The 21841-nt window shown below is 40.9% G+C and overlaps 1 protein-coding gene across 1 annotated transcript in view; it reads right to left on the bottom strand.

Moving 5' to 3' along the window:
* KALRN (kalirin RhoGEF kinase) overlaps positions 1 to 21841 on the bottom strand; it is a 966578-nt gene that overhangs the window by 533398 nt on the left and 411339 nt on the right. The gene's annotated exons all lie outside the window — the stretch shown is intronic.

The raw sequence follows: 21841 nt of genomic DNA, 5'->3' as shown, positions 1-21841 counted from the left end.
GGACTGGAGTCAGGAAGACTCATCTTCCTGAGTTCGAATCCAGCCTCAGATACTTCCTGGCCGAGTGACCCTGGGCAAGTCACTTCACCCTGTTTGCCTCAGTTTCCTCATCTGTAAAATGAGCTGCAGAAAGAAATGGCAAATCCCTCCAGTATCTTTGCCAAACAAACTCCAAATGGGGTCACAAATGACTGAAAAACTATTGAACAACAAAAAAGATGGTCATATGATCATAAATCTAAAACTTGATGGAACAACAGAGGCCTTTAGTCCAATCATCTCACTTTACAGATAAAGAAACTGAGGCTCAAGGATGTTACAGTGACGTCACCAAGGTCACACAGGTACTAAGCAGCAAGGGGTGGGGAAGCGTGTGAACGCTGCTCCTCTGATGAAAGAGCCAGTGTTCTTTCCACTCTTTGTTGTTGTTCAGTCATTTCAGTCATGTGTGTGTGACTCTTTGTGACCCCATTTGGGGTTTTCTTGTCAAAGATACTGGAGTGGTTTGCCATTCGTTTCCTTTTCCAGCTCATTTTACAGATTAGGAAACTGAGGCAAACAGAATGAAGTGACTTGCCCAGGGTCACACAGCTAGTAAGTGTCTGAGGCTGGATTTCATTTCAGGTCTTCCTGACTCCAGGCCCAGCACTCTCTCTACTACATCACCTAGCTCAATCAGAGTTTAAATAGAAATAGACAATTGCACCATCTTCCATCTGAATAATTATGCCTATGAAGAAATTTATTCTTCGGTCTACTTGACTTAGGAACACCCCTACCTCCAATAAAGTGTCAAAAGCACCCAAGGTCTCCCACAGTTTCTGCTGGCCTCCTTCATCTACTGTTTTGTTTACATTCATTCCCAGCTCGGCTTGGAAATTAAAAATGTATGAACACTCCCCTGTTTCTTGATTAGGCCTGCAGAAACTCCCTTCAGGAAGAAAGGAGACAAAAGAAAAATGCCACCAATCTAAGGGGTGGCGAAGGAGGTTATTTTTAACTTATTCTCACTAATTGTCTGAGATGTCAAAACAATCAAACAATATTGTGGCAGCCTCTGTAACTCTATGAGAAGCACACAATGCCCGAGTGTAGCAGGACGGCTTTGAGAAGGTGTCTCAAAAACTTGGGCTCCTGCCTCTCCAAGACAATGAAGATTCATCAGCAATTGCACCTGCATCCCTCCTGAGCCAGGGGTCTGTTACTCATCCTATGTGTAGTCCATTGACACCAAAGTGGGATTTGAGAAGGTCCTTTATCACAGTCCACTCCTATGTCCTTCCTCCACCCAGCTTTACAACCACCCCCTCTGGACCCTCTGCTTCCAGGCACACTACTGAGAGAAATAATTATCAATAAATAATGATTTAGAGAGATTCAGATTCCCCCCTTTCCCTTTTATCCTCATTTCAAGACCTCAGTCTCAGAAGGTTGAACTAACCTCCTCTATCCACACCCCACCCAGGTGGGGCAGCCGCATGTTCTGCTCAGGTTTGGGTGGGGATAAAAGGCTGGGGGTAACTTAAGAAGTAAGTGTCAAGTGTTTGGTCTGAGGCTAGATTTGAACTCAGGTCCTTCTGACTTTAGGGCCGGTACTCTATCCACTGCACCACTTAGCTGCCCCGAGATAATATTTCTAAAGCACTTAGCACAATGCCTGGTACATATTAGGCATTTAATAAATGTTTGTTTCCTTTTTTATCCAAAACCTCTTTTTTTTTTTTTAACATGTGAGTAAACTGGAAGCAAATCCCCTGGGTTAGTTCAAGGAGTGCTGGATTTAGACCCAGAGGAGCTAGGATCAAATTCTAGTTCTGCTACTTTGCCGTGTGACATTGGATAAGTCAGTTAACCTCTCTGGGCCTTAGTTTTCCAATCTATAAAATGAATGAGTTAGACTAGATGATTCCTTCATTTCCTTCTAGCTCTAAACCTTTGATACCATGAATACAATATGACATTTATAATGTCAGGTCAAGGTCTCTAGTATGGGTTTTGCTCTTTCCATGATGCTAGTCTGCCTGCCTCTAGTAGCCCCTCACTTAGCAAGTTCTTCCTTGGAACTGACCTGAATCCTTTCTGCCACACACATTTCCTTAGTGGATGGAACCACTGTCTTCTTGAGTAATAATCCTTCAGGGTTCTGAGGAGTCATCATTACCTCATCTTTCAGCACTACTTTCTCTGGGCTTCTAAACAAATTGTGCTTAAAAGGAAAATCTACTCATAAAATTGATGGGGAAAAATGTCTTCAAAATTGGGAGTGTATATGCTGATTTTAGTGGCTCTGGCTTCTGAATAAATAAGCTGTTGCATTAGGGGGAAAAACACAGTTTTAATTTCCTTCCTTTTCTTTTATTCCAAGATGAACTGAAATTCTCCCTCCGGCAAAAAATCTTGGCTAAACGAATGACAAAGAAGACTCTCGTTTCCTGACCCTGTCACTAACTCCCAGCAACCCCTAGTTAACACCAAACTTGGGGAGGGGGGGAGTATTCAAACCAGGAGCGTGGCATTCACTTGTCCCGGCCAAAAAAAAAAGTCTCATGTTCTCTGCCTGGAGGGGAAAGCGGGGTAGAAGGGGGCAGGGTGAAATGATGTGATGTCTACACCACCTGGCACCCATCCCTACTCCAAGCAGGCAGGCTAGTCATTTGGATGTGCTGCCAGGCTCACTAAGACTCCTTACACACTCCCTGGAATAGGGGAGTCAGGGACCCCACAGTGTTTTCCCCCAATAATCTCCCTGCCTCCCCTCACTACCTTCCCTCTCTCTCTTTCTAAACGCAGTGTCCAGGAGACAACGAATGTGAACAGTGTTTAGGTTGTTTATATGGTCCTAGCTTGAGATACAACCAGCCAACCACACCTTGTAGCACTGATAAGAGGATCCTTCTGGGGGAAAAGGAGCTGGTATCCAAGTGTGGGAATGGGTGAGTTTGGTGGGTCCTATGCAGTTACAATTTGTGACAAATACAAACCCTGGCAAGTTAGAGGAATCTAACAGGTCCTTCCTCTTAGGAAATCCCTCCTCCAGTGAGCTCCCTTCCTCCACCCCTTTTCAACAGACCCCAGCTCACCAGGAAAGGCAGCACGAGTTCACTGATTCCCTCCCACTCCCAGACACTGAATGAATGAATGAAAAAAGCACTTTCAGGTACTTACTGCATTCCAGGCTCTGTGCTAGATGTTAGAGATTCAAATACAAGCAAGCAAGATAGTCCTTGCCCTGAAGAAGCTTCTAACAGGAGAAGAAAAGACACCTTTTTGTCTCCCTTTTGAGCTAGAGTTGGAAAGCAAAGTGTGGGGTCAGGGGGTGGAACCTGAGCAGTCCCATAGTGGAAATGCCCTGGAAGTGGCACGGAGCCCCATTCCTAATCTTACACCATAAATTGGGCACACCCACTCCTTTGTAACAAAGCAAAACAGTTATGCAAAACACTCATTGTAGACTGACTTCTCCAAAGAAAAGAAGGTGCATTTCCCTCTTGGCTTTTTCAGGGACAAGATTAGGCATTGAAATTCAGGGAAACAACAAGCTGTCTTTTGGTGTTCTTTTCACATACATTATCTGTGTCATGTATATTATCCTTCTGGTTCTGCTCATCTCAGTTCTTACAAATCTGCTAACATACAATAATATCCTACTGCCTTTAAATATTGGGGCAGTGAGGTGCTGGACACCTAGCAGCAGATAGGGTGCTGGGCTTAGAATCAGGAAGACTCATCTTCTTGAGTTCAAATCTGGCCTCAGACCAAACACTTAACACTTACTAGCTGTGTGACCCTGGGCAAGTCACTTAACCCTGTTTACCTCAGTTTCCTCATCTGTAAAGTGAGCTGGAGAAGGAAATGGCAAACCTCTCCAGTATCTTTACCAAGAAAACTCCAAATGGGGCCATGAAGAGTCAGACACAACTGAAACGACTGAAGAATAACCACCTTCAAATATCACATGTCAGTCATTCTCCGGTCTATAGACACCCACATTATTTCTAGTTCTTTGCTACTATGAAAGAAAGAAAGAAAGAAAGAAAGAAAGAAAGAAAGAAAGAAAGAAAGAAAGAAAGAAAGAGAAAAGAAAAAAAAAGAAAAGACAAAAAGTAGTGCTATGAATATTTGGTTATATTTGAGATCTTTTTCTATCAGTAAGGAACCTGGATTATATGCCCAACAAGGGCAGGATGGGAGGAGAATTGGCAAGTGGGGGGGAGAATCTGGTTCAAAAGGCATATCACTTTTTCTGTCTCAATATTTTTTTAAAAATCATTATTGATATATTTTGTTTCTATATCCCTTCACTTCCAAGTGTGTCCCACCTCCCTCCTCTACCTAAAGAGAAATCCAATGTTTTCAACAAAAATTTTAAAAACAATTCAGCTAAATAGAGCAATATACGTAGTGTTCCACATCCATGATTCCCCACCTCTGCAAAATAGGGAGGGAGGTACTTTTTTAATCTCCTTTTTTTTGAGACAAGCTGAGTGATTATATCATAATTATATAGAATTCCAACTACAAAACACTCTTTATAGAGATAAAAAAATTGGAGGAATATTAATTGCTCATAGGTGGGTCATGACAATGTAATAAAAATGACAACACTAAATTAATTTACTTATTCAGTGTCACAGTAGTCAAACTACCAAAAATTATTTTTAGAACTAGAAAAAAAATAACAAATTAATCTAAAACAAAATGTCAAGAACTTCAAGAGGAATAATGATAAAATGGGGGAAAAAAGGGTCCTAGCAGCACCAGATCTCAAATTATACTTTAAAGAGTAATCATTGAAGCATTTTGGTACTGGTTTAGAAATAGAGAGATCAATGGAACAGGTTAGGAAAATAACATACACAAGCAAATGAACATAGTAGCCTAATATTTTGTAAATCCAAAGTTCTCAATAACTGTAGTAAGAACTCACTTTTCAATAAAAAAAAAACCTGCCAATAAAACTGGAAAGCAATCTGGCAGAAATAAGGTTTTATACCAACATCTTATGTTATATAACAAGATTCACTGAGGGTCAGCTAGTTGGCATAGTGGATAGAGCTCCAGTCTTGTTGTCAGGAAGACCTGAGTTCAAATCTGACCTCAGATACTTGACACTCACTAGCTGTGTGACTCTGGGCAAGTCACTTAACCCTGACTGCCTAAGCAAAAAAAAATAAAACAAAACAGAAAAAAGGGTGGGGGGGGAGGGTGGACAGCTAGGTGGCACAGTGGATTCGGCACCAGCCCGGCCCTGGAGTCAGGAGGACCTAAGTTCAAATCCGGCCTCAGACCAAACACTTGACACTTGCTAGCTTTGTGACCCTGGGCAAGTCACTTAACCCCAATTGCCTCGAAAAAAAAAATAAATAAAATTTAAAAAAATTCACTCCAAATGGACATATTATTTAGATATAAAAGATGACATCATAAACAAGTTAGAGGAACAAGGGGAAAAAATCTTTCTAGTCTGTGGATAGGAGAAGAGTTCATGACCAAATAAGAGAGAAGGAGGATTATAAAGGACAAAGTGGAGAGTTTTAATTATACAAAATTTTAAAGTTTTTGTACAAATAATACCAACACAGTTAATATTAGAAGGAAATGGGTAACTGGGGAGAAAATCACTGTATAAAGTTTCTCTAATAAAGGTCTCATATCCAAGACACATAAGGAATTGATTCAAATTTATAAGAATAAGAGTCATTCTTCAATTGATAAATGGTCAAAGAATATTAAAAGCAAGTTTTTGTAGGATGAAATCCAAGATACCAGCAACCATATGAAAAATGCTCCAAGTTACTAATAATTACAAAAATGTAATTTAAACAGCTCTGAGCTTCTACCTCACAGCCATCAGACTGACAGATGATAAAAAAAATTAAGTGAAAAATTTTTGAGAGGCAGTAAAAAAAAACAGCACACTAATGCACTGTTGGTAGAAGCATATATCAGTCCAGTCATTATGGAAAGAAATATTACTAAGTTGTGCGTACACTTTGACCCAGCACTACCACTATGAGGCATGTATCCCCAAAGAGATGAAAGAAAGGGGGAAAAGACCTATATATACAAAAATAACATAGTAACCAATTGATTAATAATTATTAATAATTAATTAATAGTAACAAAAACTAGATAAAAGGGGGATGCCCACCTGGTAGGGAATGACTAAATAAATGTCAGATGAATGTAATGAAATATTATTAAGCTATAAGAAATAATGAACGGACAGTTTTAGAGGAAACTGGGAAGATGTTTATGAACTGATGCAGAGTGAGGTGAGCAGTACCAGGAGAACAATTTATATAATGACATTATAAAGAAAAACAACCTTGAAAAACTTTAGAACTCTAATCAATGCAATAACAAACCATACTCTAAGTGGACTGAAGATGAAGCGTGCTACCCTTTTCCTGACTGAGAGGTGATAGATTCAAAATTAAAAATAAAACATATATTTTTGGACTTTGCCAATGAGAGAATTTGCTTTCCTTAATAATGCACACTTGTTACTAGGATTTTTTTTTTGCTTCTTTTGTGTTGCTGCTGTTGTTCAATGGGAGCAGAAGGAGAGAAAATTAATGCTTGTTAAATAGAAAAAAATGAAATTAAAGAGCAACATGACCTTTGCTTTTAGGTTTTGTTTCTGCCCCTATGCATTGTTACAGTCATTACATTGTTCTTCTGGCTCTTCCTACTTCACTTTGTATCAGTTCGTGTTAGTTTTTCCATGTTTCTCTGAATTCTTCACAGTCATCATTTCTCATAGCAACGCAATAGTCTGTTCCATTTAAAAACCACAGTTTGTTCAGTCAGTCCTCAGGAGACAGGCATCTACTTTGTTTTCCATTCCTTGCTACTATAAAAAGACACTGCCTTTCTCAAAGGGGTCTTCCTCAATAATCTCTTCTCCAGGTCTCCTTCTAATGTGAACCATCCCAGGGGCAAGGACTGCCTCCTTCTCCCCCTCTCACTTCTAGAAGTTCCCCTAAGACACTCCCTATTCTCAGAACTTCCCTAAGGGAAAACCTATTTTTCTTCCATCATCACCAAGTGTAGATCCCTTCAGAAGAGGGGTGCTCAAGGCAGGGGAGTCAGTCTAGACACCATATATCAGGTACAGTCTGTACTTACTGCACCTAGCAAACTGTGAGCAATGAACCAAGGTTGAGCTACGTGTGTAAACAAACCAGCCCCAAAGCGGACTTAATGTCTTGAGTTTTGACAGATTCCAGAGCCTCATAGAAAAGGAAAATCCCCAAAGATGATTATTTTTCAAGTGTTGTGACCTCACTTAACCAGCATAGATATATGACTCATTGGCTAGGGCTTAGGGAGCTAACACCGCCTGGGCTGAAGTTCCTTGGCTCATACAGCATATCCAACCACAATTCCTAAATCCCTGAGCAAATCCTCAATTTGCCTGCAGGACGGAGGCAGCCAGAGTATCAATAGCACTGTATAATGCCCGAGAGACCCAGGCTCTTATCCTGACTCTGCCACAAGCGCTCTCTGTGACATCGGACAAATGATCCGTTTCTTCTGTCCCACAGAGGAACGTGAGCCTGAGTGGCCAAAGGAGAATTCCCAAAGTGGAGTAGGATTTGAACAGAGCTCAGAAAGATGGCGCCTCAGGCAGAAGAGGAAGGACCATGGCTCAGAGATGGCAATGAGCAAAATCTGCTTAGGGGACAATGAAAAGACTGATCGGACCAGAGGGGAAGATTTGTGTAATGGAAAAGTGGGAGGGAGAGCTCAACAGTCACCGTGGGATTTCAGAGTGCTAGGCTAACCTGAATTTGGAAGGTGGAAGAAGAGAGGTAGGGAATAGAAACTATCTGAGCTGGAGGGTTACATAAGAGCATTATTTTAGGAATCACAGAATCCGCAACCTTGAAGGGGACTTGGGGGTTAGCCAGACCATCCCATACATGAATAAGAATCCCCTTTACATCACTGGCAGCTAGTTGGTACAGTGGACCTGGAGTCTGGAAGGCTTGAGTTCATATCTGATCTCAGACACTCACTAGCTGTGTGACCCTGGGCAAGTCATTTAACCTCTGCCCAACTCAGTTTCTTCATCCGTAAAATGGATAGTAACAGCACCCAGCTCTTAGGGTTGTTGTGAGGATCAAATTAGATAATCTTTGTAAAGCACTTTGCAATATGTGTGTGTGTGTGTGTGTGTGTATGTATGTGTATGTATGTATGTATGTTTAGAGAGACAGAGAGACAGAGACAGTCTCCTAAACAGATCAGGCTCATTCCTACCTCTGAGCTTTTGCTTTTGTTCTTACCCTGTTGCCTGGGATGACATAGATGGGGGTGGAGGTGGGGAGAGACAGACAGACAGACAGACTCACACACACTAGCTATTCTAGTCAATAGGTGACTACCCAGCCTTTGTTTGAAGACTTCCAGGACCTACTCCATTTCAGAACATTTCTGAACATGGGAAAGTTCTTCATATTGAGCTAAAATCTACCTCTCTGCCCAAAGCATGGTGTAAGAGAAACAGACTTGAACTGGGCATCAACCTAAAACCAAACAAAACAAAGCAAAGACCAAAGCTGTGTTTAAGCTTCTCTATGAATAGGAATGAATAGGAATGAGTCTCTGGCCAGCTCTCCTCTTTGCCTGATCCCCTGGAATTGTTTTGTTTTGTTTTGTTTTGTTTTGTTTTGTTTTGTTTTGTTTTGTCCTAGTCTCAGCTCTGTGGACCAGGCCAGCAGGCAGGACCCTGGGAATCCTCAAATATGTTCTATGTTGATTAAATGAGCACATCTTAAATTCTATTGCCTGGGAAGCAAGGGTGATCTCTCTTGTAGAATGGAAGAAGCTTGGGGTTATTTTTCTGTTATAGACACCAAAGACCACAGTAATAGGACTAATTGTAATGATAATAATAATAATAGCTAATATGTACATAATAAGCACAAAACACATCCATTATCTCACTTCATTCTTACTACTACCCTATAAAGTAGTTAATAATGATAATAATAATAACTAGCATTTATATAACTTTAAGGTTTCAAAAGCCCTTTACAAATGTTAACTTATTTTATCTTCACAGCAACCATGGGAGGTAGGTGCTATTATTATCCCCATTTACAGATGAGGAAACTGAGGCAGAAAAAGGTTAAATAACCTGCCCAGGGTTGAATAGCTAGTAAACATGAACTCAGGTCTTAGCACTTAGCCCAATACCTGGCACATAGTAGGTACTTAATAAATGCTATCTGACTGACTAAGTAATACAAGTACTCCTATCTCCATTTTACAGATGAAGAAACTGAGGCAAAGACACTTTAAGTGTCTTGCCCACAGTCACAGAGTTTGTAAGTAGCTGAGAAAGGATTCAAACTCAGGTGTTCTGGTGCCTAAATCAATAGTTCTTCTATTACATCATAGCTTTAACCAAATTCCTGTAGGCAGGAGTAGGAGGGGATAAGACATAGCAGATGCCAACGCCCTTTCTCCTACGGCTCTCCTCCCCTCCCTTCCCTGATACAAAATCCCGTTTCTCTATTTTCACCACTGCAATCATTCGTTGAAGATCAAAGGATCAGCTGCTCCCAGATCCTGAGGCCTGGTGCTCTCTCACTCAGTGATTAGCTGAAATCTGCAGCGGAGCAGACTGTCTCTCCAGAAGTGGATACCTGGCAGAATGTTAATGAGCACTTCTCTTCTCGCCTTCATGCTATCCTTAATTCAGCTCTGGTCAGGCTGCCCCCTTCTGGGTACAAATTAACATCAAATAAAGTTTATCCTTACTCTCCACTTTGAAATATGGTAAACGCTTTTAAAGGTTATTTTGATTTTTTTTTTCCTGGAACAGAAACAACGCTTTTAAGGAACCCACGACTGGAGTAGAAAGAGGTAGCAATTGGTGGCTGAGTGCTAGACCTGAGGTCAGGAAGACCTGGCATGGCGAGTCCTTTAACCTGGATGAACTTCATTTTTCTCATCAGCAAAATGGAGCTAACAGCACCTATAGTGCCTACCTCATGAGGCTGCAGTGCAAATTAAATGTATGCAAAGCATTTTGCAAAACTCAGTTTTTAAAAAAAATCACATGACTCCATGATGCCATTCATTTGGGAGTCCCCTCCAACAATGGAGATGACAACCCACCCTTTCCTTCCCCTCCTATGTGACTCTTAACTTTGTTTTCTCCAAGGTTCCCCATAGAAGGTCCACCCAACATGCTAGAGGTCTTTTGGACTGTCCATTTGCCATCCCTCAATCCTGCCATGTGACCAGCCCATCTCCTCTTCCTGTCATAGAATTCCTGGATGACATCCCTTACTCTTGTTCTACAGAGTCCCTCCTGGATTAGGTGTTGCTGCCCGCTCACACCCTTCATGTACTTCTCCACTGCCCTCTGTAGACTGCTCAGACTTAGTTCTTCGAAGGCAGTGGAATGCCATATGGAACACTAGGAAAGCGTCAGTATTGACAAGAGGGGCCTTTGTTTTTATGGGAAGCTTGGGGTGACTGAAAGAAATTTCCAAATTGCAATTTCTGAAAAAAATTCCAACCTGTTCTCCTGTACTGTCTATCCCAGATATATACATTGTTGGATCAATTTTATTATCCATCCAAATGCAATTGAAAGAAATGATTATTAATAACAATGATTTGGGGAGATCTAGAGTTTCCTCTTTTTCTAAAGCTCTCATTTCAAAATCTTCGCCTCTGAAGGTTGAACTAACTTTCTCCTCTATCAGACCCCACCCAATCTTACAAGGAATCTCTAATCTAAGGTGAATTCCACTCAATCAAGCTTGGGTAGAGGTAGATCTTTTGTCTAGACTGCCCAAGGCTGGGGGTGTCTGGCTATAGGGAAAGTCTCTCTGTCCAAGAGTGACATGACGTCACTCTCAGCCCCTCACTGGAGTGAGCTCACTTCTCTTTGTAAAGTCCACCTCTTGTTAATTGTTAACCAATCAGTGTTGATAGCCACCTTCTGGAACACCCACTTTTCCAAGGTCATATAAGCCTTGAGCCCCACCACCATGAGGGTCTTTGGTATTCAAGAGTGCCGCTGACCTATTTTATTGAAATGTCAGAATTATTGATAAAATGACTAATTATCCAGAAATCATGTCTCTTGAACCTTTTATATACCACAATGTTGAAATTTTGGAAATAGATACTCTTCACCCATTTAGTCTGTTATTGGTTATCCATTTGAGATATAAATGTCAGCTACTACAAATGCCATTTTTTCATATCAAACTCCACACCAATGGTGAATTAAACAAGTTAATAATTGCAATAGGAAAATACCATATTTCACCACATAATTGTTGCCACTATATAATTGTTGCACCCTGTGTATGTGCGTGTGCGTGTTTTCAATCCAAAAATTGGTTTATAAGCTTTCATCGCATAATCGTCACATGGTATAATTCTGTTCATTGTGCCACTTAAAAGGTAAACAGAACAGCAATATATTCACCAGTGGCATGTGAATACAGATTTATCTCTTACACATTGTGAGCCATGAGCCTAAATTTTCAGCGCATATGCATTGCCAGTATTCAGTTTTAACATATATTCACTAGCATTCCATGCATCCTAATCTTGTACCAAACACAGTTTAGTAATAAATGATTTTTAAGTATTACCAGCACAATTTTTTAAAAGTTTCACATAATGGTCACACTCCACCTTTTTGCAAAAAAAAATTGGCATAAAATCTGCGACAATTATGTGGTAAAATACGGTAAAATGGTATAGAAGATTCAGGAGAAATGGTTTTGAGTCCTGGTTCTGCCACTAATTTTTTTTTTTTTGTGACCATAGGCAAATCATTTGCCTCATATCCTAGGCCTCAGTTTCTTTATCTGCAAAGTGAGGAGGTAGAAATACATGATCTCTGAGGTCCCTTCCAGCTTGAAATCTAGGTTCTTTGCAGTCATCTAGGCCATTAGTTCTTAAAATGTGGTTCAGGGACCCCTGGGAATCTCTGAGCTCCTTTCAAGGGTCCATGATGTCAAAACTATTTTCACTATAATATTAAGACATTTTCATTTCTAATATGGTAAATATCTATCGATACAACCCATATGCAAAAATTCTTTTGGGGGTCCTCAATAATTTTTAAGAATGTTAAGTGGTCTTAAGACCACAATGTTTATAATCATTGATCTAATCTAACCTCTTCATTTTGCAGATGAGGTAACTGAGGTCCAGAGAGAGTCATCCAAGGTCACACAGATAGTGAACGGCAAAGCCAAGATTTTAACCCAGTGCATCTAACTCCAAATATGGTGCTCTGACCATATTACAGATCACTGACTATACATTGTAGCCACACAAGAGTCAATGAAGACAGTAAAAAAGTCAAGGAACAGCTGCCCCACTGCTATGGACTAAAGCTCCCCACTTGGAATCCAAGGAAATCATTCTATTACAATCCGGTAGCTGGCACCCAATTCCCAATTCCTCCTACCAATCCATTCACACTTGTAAGAATCATAACATATCACACAAAGATGAAAATCCACAAGTACAGCTTACATTTCCATAGAGCTTTAAAGCTGACTGATCACTTTTCGCACACTAAAAAAAATGTTGAGAGGCATGTGGTATAGATATTATTTTTTTCATTTTACAGATGAGAAAACTGAAGCCTAGAAAGGCGAAATGATTTGTGGTAGTAAGGAGAAGAACTGGTCCTAGAAACCATTTCTCCTGACTCTTACTGCTATTATGTATTAGGTTCTGGATGAATCACAACAGACCCAATAGTGTCCAAAATGAGCATCTCCAAATGTCCCTTACAGGTTTTAGAAGAAAGTTCAAGTTCATAGAGAGGCCGATCATGCCATCCTCTGAGTTGGGTTATTAGAACAAAGCCCACTGACCTGACTGGCACCCTTCCTGGTCCAGTTGCTATAACCACATTTACAACATTGACCTTTGTCGGAAGAAGTCCCGGCTATAGAGTCTAGGCATCTAATTCGATGTCATGTAATCCTAGATTTAGAGCTCCAGCCCAGCTAAGTGCCTGAGGGAGAATTTGAACCTAGCTCTTCCAAACTCTGAGTCTAGTACCCTATCCACTGTAATGGGTTGCCTTCTCTCCAGAGGTTTGGTCCGGTTCTGCTTCTCCAAGTAAGGTACTGTTTGTGACTTTACTGAGGAACTTATTTCTCCTGAACTGGCCAGTGATTGCAAAGCTCTTCTGCAAAATCTCCTTATTTTGTGCTGGGGAAGGAGGACTAACACTTTCTCTAGGCTCCTCCATCACCTCCAGAATTTAAAGTGTCCATAGGAGAAGTTGTTTGACTACCTATAGCCTTTTTTTTCTTATTTCTAAAGGAAGGGATTTAAACTATATTAAAGAACACCCCTTCCAGCTCTGTCCTGTACTTCTATGGCCCATCCCTCATACCCTTCCAATATCCCTTGAAGGGTCTTTAAATTATATACATATATATGTTTGTATGTACATATGTATATACATATACATATATAACGCATATATACACATATACATACATATATACATACTCACGTATATATTTTTTATTTTTCCTCCAGTTACATGTAAAGACAATTTTTAACATTCATTTAAAAAAATTTTTTGAGTTCCAAATTTTTTCTCTGCCTCCCTCATCTCTCCCCTCCCTGAGACAGTAAGCAATTTGTTATGGGTTATACATGTTCAATCATGTAAAACATATTATCATGTTAGTCGTGTTATAAAAGAAGACACAGAACCAAAGGAAAAAAAAGCACACAAGAAATAAAGAAAGAGAAAAACAATATGCTTTGATCCGCCTTCTGACTCCATCAGTTCTTTCTCTGAAAGTGGACAGCATTTTTCAATGGAATTGTTAAAGGGTTTTAATCCTCCCTTCCCTAAGACCCTACACACCAAGTACTCAAAGTCTGACAGAGTCCCCTGGTGTTTTCCCCCATAACTCATATTTGCCACCAGGTGTACATTTGCAAATTACTTGGGAGTATTAAAAAAAGCCTCAAAGGGGCACCTGCCTATCCAAAGTGAAACTGGATTCTACATAAAAGTACACTTAGGGACCTTATCAGAAAGCCATTTCTTGCCTTTAGGCTACAGTTATATTCCTGATTTTTTTTCTCAAAAGACAAAAATTAATGGTTTTAATTTGGATCTCTCAGATGAAAGCAAAGATTTTGCCTTTGGACTACAAAACCCGTAACGGAGACTGCAAGGCCATGTGTTGGTAGTGTACCATACTGCCCATTTCAATTAAGTTTTAAATTCTCTCTTGAATGTTCAGCTGTCAAACCTGTCGACCAGTTTAGGACCATGGCTGCGCTAAAGTCTTCACACTGAGTATAGGGAATGAACTTGAATGACAAAGGTCCCCAGTGAAATCACTCAGATTTAAGAAGAGAATCACAGATTGCCCTTCTGCCCCTGCCAGCTAAAAACAGAGATAATAAAAGCAGCTCACATTTATACAGTGTTTTATGTTTTCCAAAGGACTTTCCACACATTATTTCATTAGGTCAGTGGTTCTCGAAAAGTGTGCCAGCATAACTCTGAATGCTTGTCATTTGTGTGGAACTTAGATTCACAATCACAGACTTAACAACTTGAACAATTTTCCTTGTTGCTCCTCTTGGGAAAAGTCAGCAAGCCATTTAAACTACATCATGGAGGATACATCTTTCTGAATGGTACTTGGGCTGGGAGCCATCATGGATGTAACAACTGTAATTTAAGACTGAGGGAGTACAAAAGAGAACCAGTTGACCCCATCTCCTTCCCTAGTCAGACAACAATCCCAGAATGTTCAAACTGGAAGAAAGCTCTGAACCCCTCATTTCATAGGTGAGAAATCTCTGGCACATAGAGCTCTTCACAACCTGGCTCCGGCCTATGCTTCTAGTCTCCTTATACCTTTTCCCTCTCCATGCAGTCTGTGATCCAGCTGCATTAGTCTACTTACAGATCCTTACAAATGATATTTTATCTCCCATCCTTTGTACTGGCTGTCCCAAATGCCCAAAATGCTTTTCTTCCTTCCCTCTGCCTCTTGGTTTCTTTGGCATCCTCCAAGACTCAGCTCAAATACCACATTCTGCAGGAAGCTTTTCCTGGTTCCCTCACATGCTAGTGACTTCCTCTCTGAAATGAACCTTCCTTCTACTCCATATATCTTGTAGTATGTACCTAGTTATATATCTCCTTTATTAGAATGGGAGAATTGAGAGCACAGACTGTTTTTATTTTTCCTTTCTTTGTCTCCTCTCTCCGCCCCAGCACATAATACAGTGGTTGCCACATAATAAATGCTTAATAAATACTTACTGATTAATTGAAACCCAGAAAGAGAAAGTAATTTTCCCAAGTCACAGCAGGAGGGCTGGGCCTAAAATTGTAACCAAGAGATTCCAAGTCCTAGACTAGTGTCCTTTCCATGGCAGCATGCTGCCTTCCTAATAAAATTCCTATAAAGTCAAATGACACATAAGAATGGATGGATATAAAGTATATTAAGAGAAGTGAGGAAGGTTTTCCTGTCTGGAAGAGAGCTAGGATAGAGGCTTGAGAAGACATTGTGACATCCTCCTCTCTGGAAATGTTGAAAAATGTGGAAGTGCTTGTTTTATTCCATAAATTAAAAATAAATAAAAAAGAAAAAAAGAAAAATAGAATAATAATCATTCAGGAGTAGAGGAATAGTAGAGGTATCTAGAGGCAGGGGATTGGATGGGATAAGCTACTGGCGTCTTTGATGATATTAAAAACTCTCTTTCTCCAAGAGTGTATGTAAGTCTGCTGATATCATAGGATTTAGAGTTATAAGGGGCATTAGAAATCATTGAGTCATAGGAAGGTCACATTAGAGGTAGAAGGGAGCTCAGAGGCAATCTCCTCCCAATCCAATCACCCTTTTCAATAATACCACATTTACCCCTTTCATCCTGAAAGATGGTATGATATAGTAGGCAGGGGGAGCTCAGGACTCAAAGCCTGGAAAAGCCAAAATTTTAATTCTACCTACCACATTTATGAGTTGGCCATAGGCAAGTCATTTAAAAGTCTAAATGAAGAGGTGTGCTGGTAAATGTTTAACAGCTGGCTCTGGGGGGGGGGGGAATTTTCAGACAACATTTAAATTTCGTCTGCATTGTTAATACATTCTCCATCATTCTCTTATGTCCAGAAATCAACAAAACATTTGTTTCACAATGGGGCTGGAACAAAGTTTGTTCTAAACTACACACTTTAAAAAGCATGGCTTGTCCACCCCAGAGCAGGACAGATGCCCTGGGTGCCATTGCACAGGTCATAGAATCACAGACTCAGAGGACTTCAGAAATGAAGAGGAGTTAAAACAAGGGTACTTAATCTAGGGTCCATGAATCCACAAGGGACCAGCAGATAAATTTCAGTAAGACTGCAGACTTAGATGGGAAACAATTATCTTTATTTCAATATAATTCATGTCTTTCATAACCCTGTGTATTTTATTTCATACTTTGAGAAGGGGTTCATAGGCTTTCCCAAACTGCCAGAGAGATTCATGACTGAAAAAGGTTAAGAACTCTGAGCTAAAAGATCACTTAATCTAATAATCTTATTTCACAAATGGAGAAACTAAGGTCCCTAGAGGTGAAATGACTTGCCCCAGGTCACTCAGCTAGAGAGTGGCAGTGCTTAGAAAATAAGCTTCTTGAGGGCAGAGACATTCTTTTTGCTTTTATTTATATTTCCAGTCATAGCACAATACCTGGTAAATAGTAAGTGCCTAATAAATGCTTATCATTATTGTTATTGTTGGAACTAGAACCCAGATATTCTTACTTCTACATATACCTCAGTGCCTGCTCTTATTTCTAGCCCCTACCTATGCTACATTTTTTCATGATGATTCTTACCTGGGCCATTTTTTTTTCATCAGGTGATAGATTTTGGTTTATTCACATGAAACTTTTTGAAGTTTTGTGAAAGATACTCAAAACCAACTCAAAAGAAAAGACATCATATTATCACACAAAGGGAAAAAAAGTGATAGTTGCAGCAGGAAGCTAAAACCTGAAGTTTAACATTATTATAGCTACTATTTACATCCCTGCCAGAGCCCCATAAGTCAGAAAGCACCCTGGAATTGTTAAAGAATTACATAGTCCTTAGTTAGGTTAACATCTACACATAAACCTGCTGATCTCACCTGGAAATATCCAGACCCAGAGAAAGTCACATCTGGAGCCCAGACTTTTCTGAGCTTAAAAATTTACTACAGAAGCTATAAGATGAGACAAGCTTTAAATGAAACTTCCAATTTCTGCTCCCACAATCCACAGGGTGCCCTCTGGGGGGGGGGGGCAAATGGAGCAGCTGATTTACAACAGTTGGGTTGTATCTTATCCTCCAGTAGGTCAAACAATGTGAAAGCAATCTGTCGCTGCCAGGGATAGAGGAGATGGAGGAGGTGGGGGCAGGGACAGTGCTAGTGTATTGCAGTGATAAGGTCAGATGGGGAGGGCCTTGGTCTCTTCTACCAGACTAGTGTGCTTCCTCCAGTAACTACTCTGAAAATTATTAAACCCTCCATGAAAATGACTGTCTGTCCATACCTGTCCATGCATGCTGAAATCAAATAAAATCTGTGAACAGCCTTAAAAGAAATGTTAGCATCCTTAAAGTTCCTTCTTCCTCTTCTAATTACATTTCCATAGAGCTGTGAGTGTGTTTGTGATAAGTTGGTCAGCTCTAGGCCCAAAGACCTGAGAGGATCCAGGACAGTAATGGATTTGTCTGGAAGCATAGTCAGAGGCAGGATCAGAGAAATTAGTGGGGTGCATACAATTTACTCACTTAACCTTGTTTGCCTCAGTTTCCTCATTTGTAAAATGAACTGGAGAATAAAATGGCAAACCACTTCAGTATCTTTGCCAAGAAAACCCCATAAAGGGGTCACAAAGAGTCAGACACAACTGAAAAATGACTAAACAAAAATACGATTTATTAGCTGTGTAGCCTTAAGTGTAGAAGAAAGACTGATGGGTTTAGAATATGGGGGGAAGTGGATTTTAATCCTGCCTTTGTCACTTACTACCTGTGTGACCTTGGGCTTTCCTGGACCTCACCTTCTATGATGCGCAATGAGAGGATTAGACTAGAATGGGCTTAATTTCAGGGGCTCCAGGAACTTAGATGGGGAGGGGAATGACATTTTAATTTTCAGTAACGTCTAATTGAAATTTACCATTTCCTTCTATTATGAAGGTAGGCAACAATATGTAGATGTACATAGACTTCACCAGATTGCCAAAGGGGTCCAAGACACTCACAAAAAAGGTTAAGAATCTTTGGCCTCAATGATCTCAAAGATTCCTTTGAAGTTCTAACATTTAGTCTATGATTTATCTGAGCTTGGGAGAACTTTTTAAAATTTTTCCTTTGAGGTTGAGATCTATGCCTACAGTGCTGCAGGGAAACTTATTCCCAAGAAATATCTCCCCCTCCTTTCTCAGAACTGAAGGATTCTGAGTATCTCCCAGTAACTAAGTGGGCTGTCCAGCCTTAGACACCCAGACCTTGCACACGAAAGCACATTGAGCCTACAGAGAGCACAAACAGTGAAGTCCTTAAGTTGGGATTGTGGGGGTAGCTAAAACATAATACTAGCTTAGATTTATATAGTGATTTATTATTTACAAAAAAAAAGAAACTTCATATGTTATCCCTTTTAAAGCTTACAACAACTCTGTGAGGTAAGCGGTATAAATATTATTATTATCCCACTTTACATGTAACAATGTCTGCATGTTGCCAAGATCATGACACTGGAGATGGATGGATGTCTGCTGGTTTGCAGTAGGGGTGAGGAACTCGTAGCCACATGTGGCCCTCTAGGTCCTCAAGTGCAGCCTTTTGACTGAATCCACACACATGTGGCCATCAAGGTCCTCATGTTGGCCCTTTGACTGAATCCGATTCAGTCAAAGGGCCGACTTGAGGACCTACTGGGCCACATGTGGCCTCAAGGCCACAGGTTCTCCACCCCTGGTTTGGGGCATAAATCACCCCCAGCATTCCCCTTCTCAATAGGGTAGGACTCTTACTACAAACTAACCCCTCTTATCCTAATATATATGGGGATGGGGAGCAGTGGAGCATGTCAGGAATCGCAGCAGGCAATATATAGGAAGCTATAGAGAGCAGTCTCCATGGAAGCAAGACAGGAACAATGACGTTGCCTGTGCTGGACTTCAGGGCCCCAGGTCTGTCTGGGCATATCCTTCCTACTTTGCTGAAACCCATCGAGAGGGCCAGACCCAAGGTGCTGATTCTCTTCTCAGCCTCCTTTCTCCCTTCTCCCTCCCCAGCTTCCGAGAGGCCATATTTCTTAGGACGGAAGACAGCTGTGCTTCTTACAGACGTATACCTTTCTATTTATTTTGTCTCCTGTGCTGGAAATTGTGTTAATCATAGTTAACCACTGCATCGGTAAGCTAAGCATGTCATTGCTCAAATCCAGTGGAGAAAGGCAATTGGAGAAACCTCAGAGAGAAGGCAAGGAATTAAGCCTTCATATAGTGTCTCCTATGTGCCAGGAACTGTGCTAAGCACTTCTGCAAAGATTACCTCATTTGAGCCTCACAACAACCCTGTAAGGAAGATGCTAATATTATCCCCTTTTTACAGCTAAAGAAACTGAGGCAAACACGTTAAGAGACTTGCTTAGGGTCATAGAGATAGTGTCTGAGAACATATATGAATTCAGGTCTTCCTGATTCCAGGCTCAGTACTCTGTCCATTGTACCACCAGCAGAGGGAGAGGTAGAGGGAGAAGGGGAGAGGTGGAGGGGGAGAAAAGGAGAGGGGAAAGGGAGAAAGGGAGAGGAAAAAGAGGGAGGGGCAGGCTGGGAGAGCGACAGGAGGAGGGAGAGGGAGATGGAGAGTGAATGAGTGAATCAGCAGCCACTGGGGCTGGGGAGAGGTATTTGAGTCAGGGCCTTTACCATTTTTAACTCCTTTTCTTCTGGACTTGGTGGGAAAAGAAAAATCCCTCTCAGAGAGGAGAAACAGAGGCAGCAGCTGGAGAAACCAAAGAAGGAACATCCCCAGCCACGTGAGGATGGAGGTAAACAAGAGGGAGCACAGCACGGCATCATGGTCACCGAAACATACAAATCGTCCTGTTCTTTCAATTCAAGTATATGTCCCAGCCCTTAAATATTCATATCGATTTATTTGTTTTTTTACAGTAGATAAAGTGCTAGACCTCGATTTGGGAAGACTCATCTTTCTGAATTCAAATCTGGCCCCAGATACCTCCTAGCTGTGTGATCCTGGGCAAGTCATTCAGCCTTGTTAGTCTCAGTTTTCTCTTCTGTAAAGTGAGCTGGAGAAGGAAATGGCAAATCACTCCAGTATCTTTGCTAAGAAAACTCCAAACAGGGTCACAAAACGACCCAACAACAGCAAATCTTATTTTTATATCACCTTCATTTCTGAATGTAGCCTTCTCCTAGGCCACCTAGAGAACCATTCCTTATGATAAAGAACAAAAAGGAGGGGGGAGAGCAGTTCATCAAAACTAACCAATATTTCAGCCAAGCCCAGCATTATATTTAGATCTCCAGGCCCATATTCCTTACCCACAGAGGAAGAAAGAGAGTGTCTGCGTGGACTGACTCTCCAGGTTTTCTCCATCCTGGGGAATGCGTGTTGTAGTTCTAGCCTAGTCCTGTTGGGCTTCTGACCCATTACTCGCATCCTGCCTCAAAGCTACCTACCTTACCTGCTCATAACAATCTCCCATTCATATCTCCGGGTCCTGGTATTGCCAAATTACAGCCACCCACACCTACTGCGACTACTCAGTGTTCCTGCTACATGCACTGGATATCCACTGAAGCCATTTCCATGCCTTTTGCTCGGTCACAGGAATTGCCAAAGAAGAGATATGACTCAGCCTCAGATGAATTGTAAAGAACTGAGTGCCTTGTGATAGTAACGGGTCTAGATGAAGGCAGGCGATTTGTGTATTTGTATATCTATATATGTTGGGGGTGGGGCGCAGGTGACTGTAAAACTCAAGGAGTTAGTCTGAGAAACAATTAAATGATCTCAGGGTAGTGGTTATATGACAGGGCTGGGGCCTGTCCATGCTGTCCATAAACAAGACACTCCATCTCTCTCTGCTCCAGGCCTTCTCTCTGGCTGTCCCTCCCTCATACCTGGAATGCTCTGTCCCCTTCTCTCTGCCTACTGCCTTCCCTGGCCTCCTTCAAGCTCCAAGTAAAATAGAAAGGCTTTCCCAACCCCTCTAAATTCTAGTGTTTTCCTTCTAATTATATCCTGTATATAGCGTGTTTCGATATACTTGTTTGCTTGACTCTCCCATTAGATTGTGAGCTCCTTGAGAGCAAGGACAGTCTTTTGCCTCATTCCCATTACTTAGCAGAGTATCTACCACATAGTAGGCATTAATAAATGTTTATTAAATTTATAGCAGCTCTTTTTGTGGGGGCTAAGAATTGGAAATCAAAGGGATGCCCATCAACTGGGGAACAGTTAAACAAGCTGTGGTATGTGATGGCGATGGAATGTTATTGTGCTATAAGAAATGACAAGCAGGATAATTTCAGAAAAATCTGGACTTACGTGAACTGATGCAAAGTGAGCAGAACCAGGAGTATGTTGTGCATTGATGTACAATGAAGAATTGTGAATGACTTGGCTGTTCTCCGAAATGCAATGATCTGAGACAATCCCAAAGGACTAATGATGAATCATACTATGTACCTCCAAAGAAAGAACTGATATTGTTTGAATACAAACTGAAGCATGCTATTTTTCACTTTCTTTCTTTTGTTGTTT

The sequence above is a fragment of the Vombatus ursinus genome, unplaced genomic scaffold (genome assembly GCF_900497805.2).
Source record: "Vombatus ursinus unplaced genomic scaffold, bare-nosed wombat genome assembly UNPS02014959.1, whole genome shotgun sequence".
NCBI classification, from domain to species: Eukaryota; Metazoa; Chordata; class Mammalia; order Diprotodontia; family Vombatidae; genus Vombatus; species Vombatus ursinus.
Note: the sequence above shows the minus strand (reverse complement) of the source record. Positions and strands in the feature narration are given on the sequence as shown.